A 21596-nucleotide genomic window follows, 5' to 3' on the forward strand; every position below is an offset into this window, starting at 1 on the left:
CATTTAGACACAAAAAGGCAAATACTCTATAATTCTACTTACATGAGGTCTCACTTATATGGGGTAAATTTTATGCTATGTAAATTTTACCACAATAAAATATTAAACTAAAAATCTTCACTACAGTGAAGAGAATTCAAACCCATCTTTCAAGTGATTTGGTAAAATGGGTACTGAAGAAACAGAGGCATCTGTCAACTAGCCTTAAATAGAATTTGTAAAGTAAGGAAAGAGGATGTTAACAGAGTAACCAAAAGGACTGGAAGGGTATTATACCTCAACTGAGCTTAAAAAATATTAAAAAATCCCCCCACAGAGGAACACTTATGTTATTCCATATGATGTTACTCATACAGAATATTTCTTAAACAGAAGTGTTTCAGAATCATAGGAGCTGATGGATAAAAACACAAAGATATTTGGAAATGGAAAGGAGAAGCACTGTTAAACTTGCACTGGTAATTAAAATCAGCATTAAAAGGAAATCTAGAAACACTCCATGTAAGCCCACTATGATCTCAACTAAAACAGCTCCAGAACTACTTTACAGTTCATCTGAAAAAATTAATGTGCCACTAAGAACTGACAAAAGTGTTATGATATCAGACATTGTACTAGAGAGACAAGAACAGAACAAAGCTCAGAAACAGACACAAGTTTAAAAAGAAATTCAGAAGTAGTATTTTGAGACACTGACTTTAAAAAATAGATTTTTCTGTAAATAACACAGTGACAAATGGTCACCTGGAAAAGAAAGCTAGATCTTGAGATCACTTTAGTCCTTTCATCAAAATAAATCAGGGCTGCGTTCAAGACTTATAGGTAAAAACCAGAATCATTAGAATATTAGACACACAGCATGGCAGTTTACAACTGTAATCTCAACTACCCAGGAGGCAGAGACAGGGAGGATCACAGCTTGAGGCCAGCCTGGACAAAATACTAACAAGACCCCATGTCTCGACCAGTGAGACAGGCATGGTGGTACATGCCTGTGATCCTAGCTATACTGGAGGCCTTAGGAAGGAGAATTATGGTCTGAGGCCAGCCCCAGGCAAAAATGTAAGACCCTTTCTAAAAAACACTCAAAGCACAAAAAGGGCTGGTGGCAGGGTTCAAGTGATATAGTGCCTACCTACCAAGTGTAAGGCCCCGAGTTCAAACTCCAGTACCACCAAACAACAAAAAAACTATACTTAAGTTTGATTTTTCCCAATTTGTAATAAGAAAGATACAGAATTTTATGAGACTAGAATGTCAAATTTCATTTGTAACTAATAGTCTTTAGCTGTACCCATTGCAATTCCAGAATTCAAAATGACTGTTACTGGTGGCAAGGTGGGATAATGAGAATCAAAAACTTCCTGCTTGTTGATTAAAAACTACGTTAGAGATGGCATGGCTCAACAACTAGCTGATGATCTGTGAAAGTTAATTCTTATTCACTTGCACATCATTATGTTTTTGTTTTCTGTCAAAAGTTCAACAACCTAGGAAAAAAATTACTGACCTAGTACACGTATCAGACGCTCCCTTTTATATTTTTAGAATACAAAACAAGTTATTATGTTTGCAGTCAACCATTTGCAGAGATCATCCCTGTATGGTTTCACACTGTAAGAATCAAATTTCCAAATATGCACTTGGTTATTAGTTCTATTTTTATCCTGCCACTCATATACTGTCACATACTTAAAATTCAGAACATGTTTACGTTATCCATCCAGCAGGCTAAAGCAACTGCACACCAGACAGTCATGCATAATTCAAATCAATATCCTCAGGCTTGCAACTCTAAGTCAAAGCTGCCTTTAAAAAAGCTTGGGTGTGACTTTAACATGAATAAAGGATATCTAATTTTTCTTTTTATGTGACAAATTGATACTTTCTGCAATAGAATGCCAAAATGCAAAGTTACTGTACATCTTTGCACTACTAAAAAGAGGTAATTGAAAAAATAAATAAAACAACTACAGTAGTCAGAAAATTAACTCTAAATAGTGAGAGAGGTACATTAAATAGTGAAAGAGAGTAAGATTCAAGCAGCAAAGCTCATGATACAACAATAGGTTATAGGATGTTCTGCCAACAATCAAAATGTACATAACATTACTGATTCAAAGCTCTAAGTTACACAGTAAATTGGGACTTCTTTTTACACTTAAATTCATATTATGGCTTATATCAGTTAAGTTAGTTTTATTTAAATTCCTTAACTATAAACCTCATTACTAAATTTGTATAACTAATATTAAGTCTAGAAATGGTGCAGGTGTGGAAAAGCTAAACTGCTCTATTGCTAAGCCTGTCAATATGCAACATTCAATATCCACCATAGCAACCTGAGTCTCTGCCATCTTCACAGAGAATGTCTTTTGAAAGAATAAGAAAAGTAATTGGGCCATAGTCTACAAAGGTCTATTTTAAGGCTACTAAAAACATAAATGCTTACCAGTAACTCGAAATGTGACCTATAAATATTAGCCTCTGGATTAAAAAACTCCATAAGTAAGGATAAGTGTATATATTTTGATATTTTTTCCCAGAAGGTTGAAATTTAACTCATCATTTAAAAATACCCTCTAGATATGAGAGACATTGCTCATGCAAACCAACTCAATTATGAAAATTTCCTATTAGTCTTACTCGACATTACAGACACACCAAACATAATATCCTCTACAATGACAATCCATTAATGTCAAGATGCAATAATATGAAGAATGAAATTAATGGGATAGAGAAAAAGGATTCAATGGTATCTGAGATAATGAAAAAAAAAAAAGATTAAGTGGCAGGCCTTTGGGAAATCCAGTGAAGGCATGAAAATCCATTCAGTGAGGACAGAGAATCTAGTTCAGGTACACAGAAAATATTTTTCCAGTTTTCTTACAAACACGGAAAATTTACACAAATGTTCAGATGACACAGGAGATAAATCAAAGATATCTTTGTCAATTAAGACTTGAATTTAATCAGAAACTTATAGATAATACTGTTGACCAAGTCTGGTGTTTTATAAGAGAAAAAGTAGGAAAACAAATTTTATAGCAATTCAACCACAAATTAAAGCTAGAAAAACCGATGCACAAATATTTAAAATCAGCTGGGCACAGTGGCTCACATCTGTAAGCCTAGCTACTCACAGGGCAAAGATCCAGAGGATCGTAGTTTAAGACAGGCCTGAACAGAAAGTCAGCAAGACCTAACCTCAACCAATAAGGTGGTGTGGTGGGCGTGCACCTGTCATCCCAGCTACACCGGAGGTGTAAATAGGACAGCAGTTCAGACTGGCTGGGCAAAAAAGCCACAAAACCCCATTTGAAAAAAGCTAAAGCAAAAAGGGCTGGGGATGTAGCTCAGTGGTAAGCATCTGCCTAGCAAGCACTGAGATCAAACCCCAGTACCATCAAAAGAAAAACAGAGGAGATGAACCAACTGGGTTGTAATACATATGTACATGGAAATATCACAAGGAAACACCCTTGTGTAGCTACCTTTATCTTAAACAAGCAAAAATGTCATTTTTTTCTTTTTTTTCCTTCTTTTTTCTTCTACAAGTTCAGAGAAAAGGAGGGTGGAACAGATCCTGTGGTACCAGTGGGAGGGGAAGTGGTGGGGAAAGGGGGTAGAAGCATGAACATAGTACAAAAACTGTACATGCAAAAATGTTACCTGTTGAATCTATTCCAGGAATGGGGGCAGGGGGAAAAAGGAGAACAGTGGAGGGGGTGAATTCAAGTATAATATGTTTGACACATTGTAAGAATTTTTGTTAATGCCACAATGTACTCCCACCCAGCACAACAAAAAAAAAAAGAAAAAAAAGTCAAAATCATGTAGCAACAACAAACAGAAATCTGTCCTTAAAAAGGAAGCCAAGTCTCACACAGCAATAATAACACATGGACCACTGCATTGAATATATTTTTTCCATTTCTTTAGAGGAATAATTCTCTATAAAATTCTGTATTTCTTACACACAAATACAAACAAGTAATACTTTAAACTAATAAGTCATGAGCTCGGAGTTTTCTTAGTTTATTTACAAATATTTGTAGTATACCACTGAAGAACAAAAGGCGTAGTACTTTCATAGAAATTTTGGCAAAGACTAATGATATGTTTTAGAAAACAAATAAAAAGAATTCTATACAAAAAGATTCTATGATCATAGAATATAAACTGCACTAGTTTATTTTTTGTGACTAATTTTTATACATCATACTGGAAATTATAATAGCAATAAAATGGAATTTTAACAGTTCTTAGGATCAGAGAAGCTCAGAATGTAACAATGGAATGAACCTCAGGTTATGTTGCCTAATCGTGTCATGCTCAAAGTACAGTTTACAGGAGGCAGGAGTAGAAGCCATGTCTATGGGGCTGCTGAGTACATACAGCACAACCATGCACAGTGGCTCTAATCGCTTAAGGAGGTTAAGGATAAAAAGAAAATGAAGTTGCATACAAAGTTTCAATCGTCATACAGATGCAGAAAAAGTCAAAGTCGGGCTAGAGTTGAGATTCAGCTGAATCTCACACACGTACTTAGATGACACCCTATCATTCCACTTCCCACCTCCCAGTCCCCATTCTACACCACTGTGGATCTATACTTGCAACCACCGATTTATATGGGAGGAAGAGAAGCCTCAAGGGAAAACATCCTAAACTGAGATTATATAAGTCTGAGAATGTCTGCCACACTACAGGGTAAAGTGAGTAAGACAATCCACATTTCTCAAAAATTCAACAAAATTCTTAACATTCACAATTAGAAGGAAGAATATATCTGTCACAGAAAGCCATTAGAGGCTACAGGACTTGAGGTCAGAGAACATTAGTAACTCCCCCCCACACCCAGGGCAAAGTGATGACTAGTAAATGATTCCATCCTGCAAAACTCTTCTGGCAACATATGTACTCCTCAGAAGAACTCAACAAACACCCTTTTTAAATGCTGTTAACACCTGGAGCCCATCCTTTGACAGAGAATTCCCCAACTAAGGATAAGACAAAAGGAGAATTCTTTTTCTCACTTGCAAAAGAACTGAACTGTTATGTCACAGTAAATAACTGACGGCCACGGTGGTACAGGCCAATTAGTACAGTTTGTACGAACGCTCACAGCGTGTCTTAGGTGGCAGAACTGACCAAACAACAGTCTGGAAAGAGGTTAAAAAAAAAAAAAGAGTAGTAGTGTGGCCTAATTAGTGAGTGAATGAACGGCACCCCTTGAGGGCTCCTAAAAATAGAAGGACTGTGAAATGTAGGAGATTACAGTTCTCTGTGTGAGTAGGGAACAGTGGTATTATCAAAAATTAGTTATACTACTATGATTACTAGGAGCCGGGAAGGGGGCTAGTGGGAGGCTGGATTACTGGTGCTCAAACACAGAAACAACCAGTTCTGATGTTTTCTAGCCCAGGGTGGGAACTACATACAGATCACAACCTACTATATGTCTTATGAGTAACTAGAGAGAAGTTCAAAGGCTCCAAGTACAAAATAATGATCAAAGAGATAAACATTACTGCCCTGATTTTATCAGCACATTTTTATATACAGGTATTGAAATATCACATTGCTTCCCAAAATATGTACAATTATTACATGTTGATCAAAAACTTTTTTAAAAAATTCAAAGAGATGGGAGTGTTAACTACCTTGATTTGATCATTACACATTATATATATATATAAAACATATATATATATATATATATATATATAAAATTATCACACTGGATCCTATAAATATGGAGAAATTAATAATAAAATCTTAACAAGAACTATTTATACTATTATTTCCCACTATTTGGGAATTAATGTCAATGTGACCTTATTCATGTCTATAATCTGGAGAAACTTGGCATCATTTATGTCATCTATCGATATATATGTGTATATGTTCTTTATTATTAGTATACATATATCATTTCTCTTAGGTTAGCAGGGTGAATATATGAAGTCTTAACTATCAAATTCATTCCCATATTACAAAATATTATATCTATATAACTCTGCTGATCTTCATTAATTACAAAATATAATACAGCTAGTATTCTGATATATATGTCTACATGTATATTATATATATATATATATACTTATATGCTACATACATTGTAAATACACTGAAATAGTTCAATTATTTTAAATGTTAGTTTATTAACGTCTTAACTCAGTAGAGTATAAACATAAAACAGCTTAAATATTACTTTAATCTCTGTAATTTTAGTTGTATGATATTTAATTCCCCTCGGGCTATATTTAATTTTACCTTAAGGCACAGTTCATCCATTCCACTAACTTTCTGTTAGTAAAAAATCTTAAGCTAGTAAAATTCCAAATTCCATTCCCAGGTTTCTAACTTGTAAACCAGTTACTAATAGCCCATAGCTCACAGAGCTATCAAAGCATTAAATGAGTTAATGCAAGTGAAGGCTTAAAGCAGTGCCTATTACTCAGCAAGCACTATGTCAGGATGAGCTTTTACTACTTCCCTCTCAGAGGCTAGCTACATTTCTGTTCATAGAACTCTGGGTGGGAGCTTTAGTGAGATCTGCTGCTTTTAATCCTCCTCCTATTCCAGCACCTTAGTGACTTAGAGCTGGACTACCTTCTTTCCTTCTCTTCCATCTCTAATTACCCCCATGTTTGGGGTAGGGAAAGGGAAAAGCAGAAATTGTTGGGATGACCTTCTTGGCTGACTGAAGGTGGAAGGAAGGTACCCTAAATCTCACTCTTGTCTGATTCGCTGTAGTAGCTTTTGCTGATGTGGTAGTTTCTTCACAAATGATGCACATGCTTCCTATGGGTGATGTTCAGCTTCATCAGAGCCTCCCTAGTCACTAAGGAACTTCTCAAAATGTAGCCAAGTCTTCCCCTGTACTCAACAATCTATGTTTTTATTCTCCTAGCTAGGTTGGAGTATTTCCTCCTGTCTTGTTGATTGCTCAAGTCAGTCCCTAAGCAATTATCTCCTCTACTTTCCACTTCCTCTATATGGAGCCTCAAGAACACCCATGTCAATGTCCTCCAAGAATTTCAAGTGCCTACTGAGGAGTAGGATGGGGTAAGACAGCTGTTAACATACCAACTCACAACTTTCCAACTCCAACCCTTTTTTGTTCCTTCCCCCATGTCCTGTTTATTTGAAGTGGGATGGCACTGGGAGCGTGGCAGCTGGAATAATATTTGGGAGTAGTAACAAGTCCTCTTACAGACAACATTCTGATACAAATACAATCAATACAGCGATAAACCATCTTCCCCAACATCACTATAGCCTGTTGTGGGTCTTAGTGCACAACCTAATTAAATGGCTGTATAGGAAAAGGCATGGATAGAAAGTATGTGTATTCTACATATGCTGAAGTGTGGTTCTGTACCCAGAAATAGTCATAAGAAACCTGCATGTATATTGTCCACTATGGGGAAGGAGGAGGATAGCTAACTGCCAAACATGTATAATTTATCATCCCATTTTGTGGGCAAATCAGGATGAATGCAAAGTGAGAAACAGTATAAAATGCATTAAGGAATCAAACTCAAGAAATAACAGGAATCAGAGAGCTTTTAATTGGAAAAACCTGGTTCGTGACTTGGTTTCAATTAAATACAAAAATTACTCATGTACTAAATTTGTACCTAGTAAGCACTATATGTGATACTGGGAATTTACACTAAAATGAGGTGAAATAAACTAATGTTCATAAGAAAAAAGAAGATCCAAAGCAACTGAGAGTTATAGAAATTTTGGGAACTGAAAGATCAGTCTGGGCTGGTGGAATGGCCCAAGTGGAAGAACCTCTGCCTAGCAAATTTGAGGCCCTCAGTACTAGAAAGAAAGCTCATGGAAGGAGGTGGTCTTAACTTTGGCTTTGAAATGCAGAGCTTTAACAGGCAGAAAAAGACTAAGATGTTCCAAAATCGAGTACAGCACCAATAAAAGAACAAAAGGTTGGAAGCATGATCACATAGTCTCTTCTAGACAAGAGACTAAACAACAGGAGCACAGGAACAATTAATTTAGATATTTGTACTATCTCATGCATGAGTTCATCTTCAATCTTAATGTTCCAACTATCAGCCCTACTCACTAGAAGCTTTCTAACAAACTTCTTAGCTACAAAACCCTACCAAGAATCCACAGACCCCATCATGGAGCACTGTTTCAAACTCATGTGGAATTTTTCTGGATGGGGAGGCTCTCAACTACTTTTGAGTTAATTCAGGTTGTTATCTAATTGCATGCCCTACACACTGCTTCCCCCATAGATCGCTGCAAGCTCTTGAGAAACAACATTTTCATAAGGGCAATATTGGTAGTATTTAAATGAATACTGATGCTCCTGAAGAACTGTCTTCAAATACACTTTAAAGACTATTCCAGGAATTGGGAGGGGGGGATAAAGGAGAGCAGTAGAGGGGATGAATTTGAGTATGATACATTTGATACAATTTAAGAATCTTTGTAAATGCTGCAATGTGCCCCCACACATTGTTGTACCCAGCACAACAATAATGGGAAAAAAAGAACATAAACAGGAAACAGACATAGGGTGCTAATTTATATTGATATTATAAGTGACTTCAAAATAAGCAAACTTTGCCTTTAACTACATGATTAAATAGTTTTAAGTCAAACCAGGAATAGTCTTAGACAAAAGAGCACTTTTGAAATACAGCATCAAAAATCTTACTTATGTGGTGTTTCTAAGTGTTGTGTAAGGGTCAAACTGGTTTCTAAAAGACTTTTTAGAGGTGAACTGGTAATGTTACCTGAGGACTCATTTTAACTCAAACTTTAGTTGTTAACGTAACCCATAGCTATAGCTGAAATTAATTTGATGGAATGGAGAAAATTCCATTTTTAAGAGTAACTTTCTGATAGAGAAAAAGCTACTTTGCATTCTCAATCAATAAAATAACAGAAAAAACTCAGCTGTTCCTATTTTTAGACAGTTCAAAGTTTATGAACTCTTACTTTTTAAACAGATTGAATTAGCAGTGCTTATCCTATGTGATTTAATTTCATACATAAGTTCTTTTGAATTTACAAATATACCAACAGCTATCATTTACTTAGATCCATTATGTCCCAAGGCATACAGTGTATCCAAGTCTCACAATAACTCTCCAAAGTACATAGTGTAATCCACATTTTGCCTTAAAAGAAAGCATGACTCAGAGAAGTTCATTTTGTCACATAGGTGCTAATCATCAAAGATGAAATTTTAGTAAGTTTGTCTACATCTTATTCATTTCCTGACTCATGTGACCAAGTCAGAGTATGATGACAAACCAGCTATTTCACTCCACAGGGCTCCAGAAAGACTCAGAAACTGGAAGCATCAGGTACCAGGGAAGGGCTTGGGTGAGATGTGTGCTCAACTCAAGACAAGGTGTGAGAAGCTTAACACCTCTACCCTAAGTGTGTACTCAATACTTAGCTTCCAAGCATTTAATTAAGGGACATAAGGCATGGCAAGAAAAGGGGGAGGGCATTACACTGAAAAGAACAACAAAAAAATTTAAGTGACAATTTCAGCTCAGCTACCTTTTATCACCCAATTCTAAGAGGGTCAGCAATGAAGCATTACACAACACTTCTCACTAAAAGCAGAATAAGGATTCTTCTGAAAACAGAATGACCTCAGAGACGTTCCTGATAAACACGCCTGACAAGTGGATATGTGAAAGGAAATGGTCACATTCCTTCCCCAAGAGTAAAGTCTACTGTGGACAAGCCCAGCTCACACAGTCTCTACTGTGTACTCTATGTCTCACTCTCACATAGGACAAAGAATCCCAACTATGTAAGAGAACCTCCAACATGAAAGACAAGAATAAAACAAAAGGAAACAGATAACATAAGAAATAAATCAAAAGGTTTAGATAGAAGCATGTCCATAGTTATGGAAAGACATTATAATCATAAGAACAAATGCTGTAAGGAACAATCAGAAACTGAGAATTTGATTATTTTAAAATATGATAGCATAAAGTCAAGTAAATTGGGAGACAAAATAAAAAAATGTAGGCATAAAATAAGAGAAAAATAAGAAATTTATGGAAGCAAACTACAATATTAAATATCAAACTACTAAGCATACCAGAGAAAAGAGAGACTGGAAGGGAACTATGAGAGAAATGATTCAAGAAATATCCTCTATTTGAAGAAACGAGTATTCGGACTGAAAGGCTACCAAGTGTCTGGCATTAAGAATGAAAAATATTAAGGCTGGCAGAGTGGTTCAAGTGGCAAGATTACTTGCCCAGTAAGCATAAATCACTGAGTTCAAATCCAAAGGCCAGCAAAAAAGAAAAAAAAAAAAGTAACCAAGGTACATCATTACAAAACTTCGTAATACAGAGGAGAAGAATACATTTAAAACCTGCAGAGAAAATAAAACAAATAATCTAGACATGAATGAAAACCAGATAGCAGAGTCTTCCTGCAGAAGCACTGTGAGACAGTAACAGAGCAACAAATTCAAAGTACTCAAGGAAAATAATTTCTAATCTAGCATTCCATACCTACCTGTAGCAGGTACTTAAACTGCTTTTGCTAAAAAGCACTGCCCTTTACATGGGCCAACAAATTAACCGAAAGAAGGGTAAAAGATAAACATCCTAGCCTCCATTTTATATCTGTGTCCATTTACACCTGCACTCACTTTGCAGCCATCCTGGAATCCAGAAAGGACCACCTTCCTGACTCAATGACTCATATTCCTACAAGGCCTGGTCTGATCAATCCCGAGACAATGAGCTGCTAGATAACCACCCATGACCACAGGACCATTCCTATGACTGTACTGTTCAATAATTATGCATACCATTCCCCCTGCTCCCAATTCCTCCTCCTATTTAAACCTAAAGCAAAGGTCTATTGGGGGAAGATGGGTTGAAATGCTACCTTTCCTATTCCCAGAGCTACCCGTGCCATGTAGTAAACTTCCTTTCTCTTCCCATCACCATTACTCTTATTTTACGTGGCATTTTGAGGTGAGAGGTTGGAGATGACCTATGCAACCCAGGATTTTGGGCCAGGAACCTAAAATCTCCTGCAACACAGGCAAGCCATCAATCAATTAGGAAGTTAGAATAAAGATATTTTCACATGTGCAGCACCTCAAAAAGCTCATCTCTCTTACACAGTTTCTCTGGAAGTTACTGGAAGATATAATCCATATCACAATGAAGAAGTAAGCCAAAAAAGAAAATGGTTGATTTGTAATATACTTATGTGCATGGATTACTTTCATAAAAAATTAAAGGTGCTGTGACGATAAGACAGACCACATGGTCAAAGGTTATATACTTCAATGAGATTTATACCAGAAGTTGAACATTTAAGCATTCAATCTATAGAAACAACCCAAAGAACTGGCTAATAAATGCTGGAATGGTTACACTTAGTTCCTTGACAAGATTCCTATTACTGCTGACCTAAACAAAAAATTTCCTGCCTGAAAAGTTAACTTATCTTCCTATCTCTCATTTTTCCACATCTCCAAGGCTTTCTTCATACACACTGTAGCCTTATCTCACTAAAACAAAAATCAGGGCATATAATGCTATTTTTAAATCTCTTAATGGCTCTTCATTGTCCAAAAGAAAGCCCAAACTGCTTAGTCCAGCAGTTAAGACTCTGCATGATCTGTATTAATTTTTCAGTTTCAGTTTCATATTTTGTCACTACCACTATTACTGCCACCACAACACAGTCACACAAGCGTTCTCAGACTGAATTTTATCTTAAACAGCTACTTTTCCATCTCTGTGCGCAGCACAGTCAGTAGGCACTGAAAAACACCATAGAGTGGCATTAAGAAGTGATTCACGACAGTGAAAGAGCATGGGGTCTCCTGCAGTATACTCTTATCCTCCAAATGTGACACAAGTTAAAGTAAAGGCACTCATCAGAATGTGTAGTGCGTGAGTGAGCATCAGATTTCCGTGTTTTGAGGTGGGTGGTCTTCTTTGTTCTAGGCTATGTTACAATGTATAAACAAAGGAAAGTAGACTGTTTACAATCAGAAAGGATGTTATGCAGAAGTATAATACTAGTAAGTAGTCATAAGAAGATATAGAGTAACAGGAGAGGAGACTAATATGATCAAAGTATACTATATGCATGTAAGGAAATATCACAATGAAACTCCTCCATGCTGTGTAATTACTATGTGCTAACAACAAATGTGTGGGGAAGATGACTTAGGGAATAGAGCAGAATGACCTTGGCATTTAATAACAACTAAAACTTAAAGTAACAATAAAGGTAGATTAAATCTGAGTGAAAGGGAAACAGAACTTTTAATATACACAAAAATAGGGGTATTTTTAGTTTAAAAAGGTTAACTAATAAACCTCATTATTTTCCTGCTAGCAACCCATTCAATCCTGAACATATATGAAACATCATGCCTGTCAGCTCTTTATTATTTAATTAAATTGCCTCAGAATGTTCAAATGCTTAGAGAACTTTTAAAACCCCAAACTGACCAGGTATGGTGGATCACATCTGTACCCCAGCTACATGGAAGGCAGAGATGAGAGCAGTTCAAGACCAGCCCTGTCTCAATGAACAAGTTAGACATGATGGCTCATGCCTGTAACTCTAGCTAGGTGGGAGGTATAGACAGGAGGAATTAAGATCCAAGGCCTTATCTGAAAAATAACTAAAGCAAAAAGGGCTTAGAGATGTGGATCAAGTAGTAAGAGTACTTATTTAGCAAGTGCAGGACCCTGAGTTCAAACCCTAGCACTGCCAAAACAAAAACATAAACCAAAATTGGTTCCAAAGAGTTTATCATTGGGAAAAAGATCCCAAGACACTGAATAGTCTAAAAATTCTGTAATTAGAATCCAAACCAATTTGTCTTAAAGAGTAACCTTACTAAAAGTTTGAAAAGAATCCAATGAGTTATTGTTAACAATTTCTTAAATAGAGTACTCCTGATTAATTTCAATTCAAAGTACAAACCAAGAGACTTCACTATATATGCAAAAAAGGGTCCAAAAGTTAACATAAGTAGCAGACAAGAAAGCTCAAAAATCTGATAACAACTAAGATATAGTTAGTAGTCTCAATCATATTGCATATAAAGGGAACAAAGTGACATTAGCTATGCAACTAAAATCTCTTTCAAAGAATCCAGATATTAGTGTGAATAGGTAAGAATTTCTCCTATATGCAGGAAATTAGTTGAGTAAGCTCTGTATTCGTTCAACAGTGGACCTTGCAAATGTACAGAAAGAAGAACTCTATGAACTTATGGAGTGATTTCCAAGATATTTTAAGTGGTGAAAGGAAAATGGAAAAGAAAATGCGTATGTATACATCTACACACAGGCACATACATATTACACACCTCATACATCTCTACCGCCTTCGTGTAACAGTGAAGCGAAATAACAAAACACACATACTCTTATTTTGGCAAAAGGAAACAGGAAGAACCACCCAGATACTAACAAAAGTAGATTCCTACACAGATGAGTGGGAATATAGTAGAAAGAATAAAAAAGGAATGGGATTTCTGAGTATGCCTTTTTATTCAGCTTTTACTTTTAAGTTACAGTAATGTCTTATATACTCAAACACAGAATTATTTATTTTTTTATCCATATGTGCATACAATGTTTGGGTCATTTCTCCCCCCTCCCCCCACCCCCTCCCCCTCCCTCCCACCCCCTCAATACCTGGCAGAAACTATTTTGCCCTTATCTCTAACTTTGTTGAAGAGAGAGTATAAGCAATAATAGGAAGGAACAAGGGTTTTTGCTGGTTGAGATAAGGATAGCTATACAGGGCATTGACTCACATTGATTTCCTGTGCATGTGTGTTACCTTCTAGGTTAATTCTTTTTGATCTAACCTTTTCTCTAGTACCTGGTCCCCTTCTCCTATTGGCCTCAGTTGCTTTAAGGTATCTGCTTTAGTTTCTCTGCGTTAAGGGCAACAAATGCTAGCTAGTTTTTTAGGTGTCTTACCTATCCTCACCCCTCCCTTGTGTACTGTCGCTTTTATCTTGTGATCAAAGTTCAAACACAGAATTAAAATGATAAAGATAGAAAACGATTCCAACAGGGAGTGAAACAAAAAATCTGAATCAAGCTATGTTAATAGCAAGCATACTTAACCACAATGAAAGAACAAAAACAATTAATTTAGGTAATTTTTTTGAAACAGGGTTTCCCTATGTAGCATAGTCTAGCCTAGAACTCATAACCCTCCTGTTTCCACCTCCTGAGTGCTGGGATTATAGCTGTGCCCCACCACACCTGGCTTTATTTAATAACTTTTGAACACAGTACATTGTACACCTATAGCAGGATATATTCTAATGGTAGAATAAAAAATTTCTTGAATTTATTTAGTATGTTTTTTGGCAGTGACAGTCTTGATGTAATGATTCTCATATTACTTTCTATGCATTGTAGGACTGAGCAAGTAAATAAATACATAAGTATGGGGGGTAAGTGGGAAGTATGGTTTAGGAGTGAGGAGAGACAAACATACAAAACGAGGAAAGGAGAGACAAACTCCATGGTACTAAATTTGAATTTGTGGTATTAAAATGAACTGTCTTCTAAAATAGCCCAGAAGCAATGACACCCACCATTCACATGCATACCCAGATCTTGACTTCTAAATCCCATTCCTCACAAAAAAGCGAGCAGGGTTCCTTAAACAAATGGCTGATTATTGGGTTGGGCAGAGAAAATACAAGTGAGCACAGGACTTTTTCTGATTAAAAAATTGTGTTTGAGATATGTTAGTAATTAGAAATGGTGGGCTCAGTGGTAGAGTGCTCGCCTAGCATTCATGAAGACCTGGGTTTGATCCCCAGACACACACACACACACCCACACACAAGATATCAAGATATACTAGCAATTATTAAGATATATCAAGTAATTTCCTTTATACTATGTCATTTATATTAGCAAATATAACCAAGAAATAAGATTATAAATAGAATAAGTTTCCCAAGCCAAACAACCACACAATAAAAATTGCTAAATATTTGAGAATTAATGAAAATATGGTAATTCCCTAAAGATTAAGAGTCCTAAAGTTGCACAGAAAATACTCCACCTAGAACAGAAATAAGAAATATAAAATATTCCCTAAAAGTGTACAAAATCTACTTTGTTTTAACATAATAAGATTTCACTCATTTATTACTACAATTTCTTACGCAGAGTCTACTATTATGGCTACATACGCCTTCAAAATGCTGCCTCCAAACAGTACGCTAAGCCAAAGTACAGGAGACAAGAAGATGCATGTCATTTGACTTAAATGGTTCTTGTTCATTTTTTAATGTAACATTTTCCATCTGGCCATATCTATGTTAATTGGCATTTTTAAAATATTTTATTTTTGATTAACATGTATTTTAAGTATTAATGAAGCTCAGTGTGGTATTTCACACACCTCTTGCTTATTAGGGTAACATTTCTACTACTTCAGAGAAAAGAAATGGTTAAAGGAAGTTTTAAAGCTTTAATCATATAGGAAAAACTATTCTTTAAAAATGTTGGTAGCATTATTCTGCCTTAAGAGTTATCTGAATGAAGAGAAGGGAAAGGGAGAGAATGGAAGGGGAGGGAACAGACAGAAGGAAAGGGAGGGAACAGAGGGAAAGGACATGTCTTTCTTTAAAGCATATCAAGCCGATACATTTGTGAAAATGGTGGTTTGAAATGTAATGATCCAAAATAAACTCCCAATTTACTACATTAAAAGCATTGTATATACATATATACAAATCTAATCAATTTTGGAAAGCATTTACTTTGTATTTAGCACTATTTTGAATAAATAGCTCTTAGTTTGACAAGATTTTATAATTTATCAAGGAAATACCTGGATAACTAATTTACACCAATGACATTAAGTTCCACATTTTTCATCATATGAGAAACTTTTGCACCTGGTTTTAAACATCATCTATATAGTCATGATTCACAAATTCCTATGTTCAGCCCACAGCTGTTCTCTGAGTAACCAGACTTATATAATGAGTTGCCACCTTGCTATTCTATGTGGATATCTGAAAGGTGTCTTAACATGTCCAGAAAAGCCTTATTCCCATGCTAGTCTTTCCCATCTCATATTCACCACTCCATCAAAACCCCAGGAATCTATCCTAGATTTCTTACCTTCTGTCAGCTCCCACACTGAATTCAAATTTTTTTGATGCTGGTTCCAAAATACATCTCAGGCTTTTCTACTTGTAACCCCACTACTACCAATGCAGTCAACACCACTATATCCTGTTGCACATCCTCTGTGAATGGTTACACTATCTCAGTACATAGCTAGGTTCATTTGTTTTACTGTGCCTTTGGGTTTTAAGAAATACATTTTTAGATTTAATTTGGTTTCATTATTATGTGAAACAAGATTTATCGTAAGTCTAGTTTCTATCCCTGCCCTGACAGGGACAGCTCCCAGGATGGCCTTGGGTGACCCAGCTCTTGAGTATCTATAGAATGTACATATCAGAATGCAACACCCTGTGATAAGAAGGTGCTGTCCAGAACAATCTAGGTGACGTCCTCACTGCTCTAGAACAGGATGTCTCCCACGCTTCACTCAATAATCCCAGTGACACCAGGGGTATAAAACCGAGTGCTTTCAGGAGGACCCTGACTACACCGGAAGCTGCAGCAAGTGCAGATAAGCAGTTTTCCTCAGCCTTGGAGGAACTGCTTGACATTGATCTTAGACTTGTTACCTTGTTGACTGTCTGTGAGTAATAAGCTTCTTTGCCTCACTTGTAAGTGTTCTGCCTCACCAAACCCAAGTGGTAGAGAACCTTTGCAATAGCCTCTACCCTGTTCCCTTCCTTCCTCAAAGGTAAGTATATTTTAGAAGATAGTTTTTCTAGCATTGTTTTTTTTTTAAATATAAGCAAACATACTCCCTCATTCTTGATAAAATATAAGATGAGTTGTTCTATACCTGACTTTTTAAATGTATGCTAGACATCCCTCAACATCAAGCACTCATACACTGCATATAGTCACCTCCCACCCCACACACATACTCCCTCTAAGAAAATTTTGATTTTTGGGGGGGGGGAATTTATAAGGCTTCTCTATTTTACTAATAATTATCCCAAAATCAGCAATCAGCTCAGGGCCAACATTCAAGTGGGTTCCTCACTTGGCACCTAAGCAAGTAGCCAACACAGGCCCCACCTCCTGTACACTACAAAGACTAGAGAGAGTTGACCTCCTCTCTGGCTCCCTCAGGTACCCTGGGTAGGGGCTGGCCTAGCACACTTAGTCCTCTGGGCTTTATCCTTACATGTCCCCACAGATGCCACAGGAGACAGCCCTGGCACTGGTTCCCCAGTGGACAAATCCTCAATGTTCATCTGGCTACCCAGGGCATGGCCACCTGCTGCTACCTGCCCAATTTCCCGTATGAAGCTTCTTAGAGCTACTGTAGCCTCAACAGGACTTGTTCTGAAAGAACTATGGTGTAAATGGAAGTATTCACAGACAACACGGATATATTGCCCTGCAGGTACTCTCAGAGTAGAAGGGAAATCATGGAAGCCCAGCAACTTGAGGCTGAAGGCAGTCCCTGGAGAAGGGACCCTTTTTAAATGCTCTGAGTTTCACAAACTTATTGAATGCCCAGTTGACACCAGCATAATAATAATTTTATTTAAAAAAATGAAAGTTAACCCTTACCAACAACTGGCATTGTAATAAATGTGTTTTACTTTGTTTTAGTACCCATTTATTGTATAAGAAAACATCAACACAAAAAAGGAAGGTGGCAGAGTCAGGATTCAAACAGAGTGCAACAACAGAGCCCAAGTTCTTCACATTTCCCTTTCTCTTTGTTTCTTTCTCTCACATACACATCTATCCAAGTGCAGCCTTATTAAATAAAAAATGCCAATAAATTACCTTTGTGAATTAAATGGCACTAGAGATATATCAATATCTGTCAGTTTTAAGCAGTCTAAAAAGTATTTTCATTTAATTGTTTAGTTCATTCAGCAGAAGCTGATAAAGGATTCTGTACCATGATCAATATCACTAATATTAAGATAAAGTTTCTGGTATTGAGAATAAAAGTCAACTAATAACTATAAATTCAACGAGAAAATAACTGGAAGAGTTAGAGATGGTTCCCAATGTCAAATCATGGCTCAGGAAGGCCCTAACATTTAGCTAACAGTAGTAGCAAACATTAGATCACACCAATCATTTCTAAAAATAATTAAATGATTTAAAAATTACTAGAATAATTTGATAGTTTTTCCTTTAACTTATACTCTTTTATAACATATAAACACTAATTTATCTGGAGGATGAGAAGAATATATGGTTCAATTTTTATTTACTCTTGATTCATATATTAATTTGTATAACCATACCAGTTGTTAAATATTTTTATCACCTCTGAGACCAGTGTAATCATCTCATAAGTGCATACACATGAGATGATGTGTAAGAACACAAAGAGTTCTTACTAAAAACATAAGCACAGAGGGCGAGAAGGATTGGCTCAAGGGGGAGAGCACCTGCCTAGCAAGTGCAAAGGCCATGAATTCAACCTCAGTACCACAAAAACCAACTCCCCCCACCTAAAAAATAAGCACAGTATCAAGTCAGAGTCTTGATGGAACAGAAAATGTCAAATAACAGAAGAAATGAAGTCAAGTTTTAAGAAATTATTAAGAACAACCTTATCTGTAAGAAAAAATTATAAACATGTTACATATATATCACTGAATAAATACCAGTAATTGGAAATTGCTAAATAAATATGGTAAACCCATATAATAATTTATTGTACAATTTGTATATTTTGTTCCTTAAAATGCTGGCAAGGAAAACTCTATTTCCGAGTGGAATAAAAGCACATTACAAAATATTATGTAAAGTAGAAAGCTATTTGATTAAAATATATAATGCAAAGAAAAATATCTACAAAAGCACAAGAATGTTTAATGTGTTCATGATGGGTATATGAGTAATTCTTTTGTTCACCTGAAAACCTCAGGTCTTTCTATGATAAACATGTATTACTTACACAATAAAAGCAGCAACAAAGCATTTTTTTGGGTAATAATGTCCTCAAATCATATTACCTAAAGCATCTCAGTAGTGGAGTTCTGTGCACCGTAAGGACAGACTGCATACATATGAATTCTAGCTCTCCCCACATATTATGTAATCTTAGAGAAGTCACTGTGGTTCACAGTGTTATTGTGGTGGACAATAACAGAACTTGTCTCAGTGTACAGGGATGATTAAAAATACTTATATAAAGTGCTTAGAATAGTTTGCCATACAATCACCCAATAGACTATAGCATTACTATTTTTAGAACTATAATTCACCTTTTACCAATGTATTAAAATATAGATTTTTAAGAGTTCCAAAACATTTTAATCCTTTAAGCATGGTTTCCCTGAAATGAGAGAAGAGTGTTCATTCTCCCTACTCTTATTCAATATAGCACTGGAATTCCTAACCAGAACAATAAGGAAAGAGAAAGAAATAAAAGAGGTTCAAATAATGAAGGAAGAAGTCAGATTATCCCTATTTTCAGATGACATGATTCTATACTTTAAAGACCCTAAAGATTCTACCAAAAAAATTCCTGTTTGATTACTATCAAACACTTTTGGCAACATAGCCATATATAAAATCAACATACAAAAATCAGTAGTTTTTCTGTATAACAACAATGAAGAGGCTGAGAAAGAAACTGGGGAAACAATTTCATTTACAATATATTAAAAAAAAAACCACTAGGTATAAACTTAACCAAAAAGGTGAAAGTCCTCTACAATGAAAACTGTAAAACATTAAAGAAAGAAACAGAAGACGATACTGGAAGACAAAAGACTTCTTATGTTCATGAATTGGCTGAATCAGTATTGTGAAAATGGCTATATTAATCAACAAAAGCAATCTACAGATTCAATGCAATGCCCATCAAGTCCTAATGTCATTCTTTGTAGAAACAGAAATGAAATCCTAAAATTCATATGGAAGCATAAGAGACTCCAAATAGGAAAAGTAATCTTGAGCAAAAAGTGTAATGCTGGAGGTATCACAATAGCAGGTTTCAAATTATACTACAGGAGCCATTGTAACAAGAACAGCATGGAACTGGCACAAAAACAGACAAGATGATCAAAGGAAAAGAAGACTCAGAAATAAAACCACACAGCTACAGCCATCTAATTTTTGACAAAGGAGTCAAAAACATACATACACTGGAGGAAAGACAGGCTCTTCAACACATGGTGCTGGGAAAACTTGTTATCTATATGCAGAACACTGAAACTAGATCCCTATCCCTCACCCTGTATAAAATTCAACTTCAAATGATCAAAGATACTAAGGTAATGCAACTTTGAAACTACTTTGGGAAAACTCTGAAAGATACATTATTTTCTGAATAGGACACTCCAATTGCCCAGGAAATAAGAGCAAGAATTAACAAATGGTACTACATCGAATTTAAAAGTTTCTGTGTGTCAAAAGGAACAGTTACCAGAATCAAGAGCCAACACACAGGACGGGAGAAAATCTTTACCAGTTTTTCAATGGATAAAGGATTAATGTCCTTTATCATATAAAACAAAGAGTTCAAAATATTACAATGTACAAAGTATATAAAATATATAAATATACAAAAATATACAAATATGTATATTGTATATACATATACAATATACAAATATGTATATTGTATATACATATACAATATACAAATAAAATATATAAATATGTATATACATACAAAATATACAAAATATACAAATATGTATATTGTATATACACATACAATATACAAAGAGTTCAAAAAATTAAGCAGCAAAAGAACAAATAATCCACTAATAAATGAGCAAATGAATTGAACAGACAGTTCTCAAAAAAATAAATACAAATGACTATTAAATACATGAAGAAGTGTTCAGCATAGTTGGCCATAAAGGAAATGCAAATCAAAACTACACTAAAATTCCATTTTACCCCAGTCAGACTGGCAATTATCAAGGGGAAAAAAAAATCAACAAATGCTGTTGAGGATGCAGGAAAAAGGAACCCTTACATGTTTTTAGTGGTAATGTAAACTAGTGCAACCATAGGGAAATCAATATGGAGGTTCCTGAAAAAACTAAAACTGGACCTACCTCATGACCCCGCCATACCACTCTTAAGTATATACTGGAAGGGTGTAAATCAATATACAAAAGAAATACCTGCACACCAATGTTTACATGCACACATACACACTCTGGAAAGTTACTCAGTCGTAGGAGAAATGAAATTGATGTTATTTGCAGGAAGGTAGGTGGAATGATCATCATGTCGAGTGAGATAAGCCAAGTTCAAAAAGTCAAATATTGCATGTTCTCACTCATTTGTGAAACCTAGATGTCAAGATGATGATGGTGATGATGACAGCGATGTGGGACATGAATGTAAAAGGGGGACTGTCTAGGGAGGGGATCAGTGGGAGGAGGAGGGGAAAGGAAAAGATATGGAGGGGTGAAGAGGATCAAAGCATTTCATGTAAGTCTA

General features: G+C 35.8%; 1 protein-coding gene across 8 annotated transcripts in view; it reads right to left on the reverse strand.

Moving 5' to 3' along the window:
- Positions 1–21596, reverse strand: part of Syt14 (synaptotagmin 14) — a 213434-nt gene that overhangs the window by 90203 nt on the left and 101635 nt on the right. The gene's annotated exons all lie outside the window — the stretch shown is intronic.

This window comes from Castor canadensis, chromosome 11 (genome assembly GCF_047511655.1).
Source record: "Castor canadensis chromosome 11, mCasCan1.hap1v2, whole genome shotgun sequence".
In the NCBI taxonomy this organism is placed as follows: Eukaryota; Metazoa; Chordata; class Mammalia; order Rodentia; family Castoridae; genus Castor; species Castor canadensis.